Genomic DNA, 2500 nt, shown 5'->3' with positions numbered 1-2500 from the left:
CATCAAAAACAGCCCAGGTACTTCAGAAAAAATTCTTAAGAGTTGAGTACATACTTGGCACAATCACAGGAATTGTATCTTCTTAAATCAGAGAAGGACAAAAAAAGAAAGAACACACACACACACACACACACACACACACACACACACACACACACACACACACACACACACACACACACACACACACACACACACACAAAGACAAGCAGTCCAGAATGACCTGTGCACCCCTGGAGCTCACTATTACTGTTTTTTTAGGCCAACCAAAACAGTGCCGCGGCTCCTGCACACAGCAGTTACGTTCGGCACAAAAGTGCTTACTTGCGAATAACCCACATCCATACCGGCCTCCGAACTCTTCTGCCCGTGACTGTGTGTTACCCAGATGAACCTGCTGACATCCGCGTCGTGATTGCTAAGAACATGCTTACTGGTTCACAATTAGGTGCAGGAACGGGCACCACTCTCAGTTGGCCGGAATGTCCCATGCTTGCACCACCGTATATAACCGTGGAGATGTATCACGGTGCGAAACATCTAAAGGTGACATGCTCCAGGTGAGGCTCGAACTCACAACCTCGGCATTGCTCAGCCTGTACTGCCTTATAAGTACCGCGCGCTAACCGATTGCGCCACTGGAGCGGTGTGTGAAGCAAAGCTCTGCTCTCATCCAAAGCTCTGCTTTGTGAGCTGTAGCGCTTAACCCCCAATCTACAGTGACACAGATTGGCTTTGAGCCAGGGCCCACAATTTTGGCCATGTGTATCATCTGGGGGCAGAAACACTAGCAATGTGTTGGCAAGGTATATCTCCCTAGCCTGGTGATGCCATCCTATGTACTTCCACCCAAAGATGTTGGCTCCACAAAAATCTGGCCAAAGCTCAGAGCTCAGGTCATAGCTCGGTTCGGTCACTGTTCTGCCAATAAGCAAACAGTTGAGAGTGGTGACGCAGAACTCACCCACGGAGTCCGTTACTGATTGGTTAAGGTAACACAATTCACACTTTTGTCTTGTTATTTGTATCCTTTTGCAACACTATATCTTAACAGCACAATCTGTACTGTATCGTAATAAAGCACAATTTGAATTTCCATTTTAACTCGGAACTTCAATGAATTTAAATGGCAGAGTAAGCTAAGACCATCTCTCACCCTCCATGGAGAAGGATTCTTCATAGCTTTTGCCAGACTGTTTGACGGAGTCAACAGACGGCTTTTGCCCAGGCTAATATCCCCCCACTACTAGAAAAGGCCTGGTAGCAGTCGTGGGGTGGTAGCAAAATCACTTTTTTCAGCTCTTGAAGTTACCAGCTCTTGAAGCTAATAACACAGGCTTCAGTGGTGCAATCGATTACCAGAGACTGTGTATAGGAGGAGGCGGAAAACTTCAGAAAGCGTCCATAGGAATGAACAGGGGCAATCCGTTGCGGAAATATGGCATGATGTGCTTGCACATATCCCACCTGTCCAACAACAAGAGCTAAGTGCTTGCTGAGCTGCACTGTCATTTATCCAATCATCTCGCCACCTCAAATATTTGCTTCCGCCGGTCGGTGGCAGATGACATGTGCGACCCACATCTGGTAGCTACTCGCATGCCACTTGATCTTACAGGCCACCAAGCAGAATGTGTTGTGATATCCCGCACATGCGCAGTTAGAAATAGCAGTGGGGAAACGATGTTTTACAGATTTGCTTTCATAAGGGCAATCCTAGATAGCCGTTATAATCTGCTTTTTATTGCGATTCCAAGCATATGGGTTGAGCATCGCTCAGTTGTCCCATTCCTGTTTTCTCATTCATTCTAAGATGCCCATGGTCTTACTAATCTGAAGTAGCTGCCCTGGGGCGTAGCCATTTCTCAAAATTTTGTGTGCACCCTTCCAAGCGTATCAGCCTTCGTAATCATACACAGTGATTGGATACTCTTTGGTGAACTCTGCGGAGTATCCAATCACTGGGCGTGAATTAGTCTCACACACTTCCATGGCTCATACACTTGACATTGAGAAATGGCCACAATGTTGGTGGGTAGGAAAGTCGACTGTAACATCTAAACGCCTTCCATCATCTAAAGGTGACCTGCTCCAGGTGAGGCTCGAACTCACAACCTCGGCATTGCTCAGCCTGTACTGCCTTATAAGTACCGCACGCTAACGATTGCGCCACTGGAGCCTATAGATTTCATGATAGTCGTTTCGGAATTGACTTTGGGAAGGGGCAAACCCATGATGTCTAGAAACACACGACTAAGATTAGATTAGGCTTCTTTATTGGTCTACATCGAGAACAAATTTGTGTTGGAAACAGGGAGGTTTCATTGCCATAAAAAGACACCAACATAATAAATAAATCCAATGATAAAACCAATGGTCGGATTTGAAGTGGTTTGCACCAGAGGTGGAAAAAGGCTCTTTTCCGCTGCCCGTTTTCTACCTGGTACAACTCGATACGGCATGACTCGGCTAGCCTAGCGACGTTATCCTATGAACTCCA

The 2500-nt window shown here is 46.5% G+C and overlaps 1 protein-coding gene and 2 non-coding genes across 3 annotated transcripts in view; all 3 read right to left on the bottom strand.

The window, feature by feature from the left end:
* LOC134455055 (nuclear factor 1 X-type) overlaps nt 1-2500 on the bottom strand; it is a 157848-nt gene that overhangs the window by 144172 nt on the left and 11176 nt on the right. The window lies entirely within an intron of this gene.
* trnai-uau (transfer RNA isoleucine (anticodon UAU)) lies at nt 553-645 on the bottom strand. The gene is given in 2 exon segments: nt 553-588; nt 608-645. It is a non-coding gene; the product is annotated as a tRNA-Ile (tRNA).
* On the bottom strand, nt 2088-2179 carry trnai-uau (transfer RNA isoleucine (anticodon UAU)). Its single transcript is given in 2 exon segments — nt 2088-2123; nt 2143-2179. It is a non-coding gene; the product is annotated as a tRNA-Ile (tRNA).

The sequence above is a fragment of the Engraulis encrasicolus genome, chromosome 1, assembly GCF_034702125.1.
Source record: "Engraulis encrasicolus isolate BLACKSEA-1 chromosome 1, IST_EnEncr_1.0, whole genome shotgun sequence".
NCBI lineage: Eukaryota > Metazoa > Chordata > Actinopteri > Clupeiformes > Engraulidae > Engraulis > Engraulis encrasicolus.
Note: the sequence above shows the minus strand (reverse complement) of the source record. Positions and strands in the feature narration are given on the sequence as shown.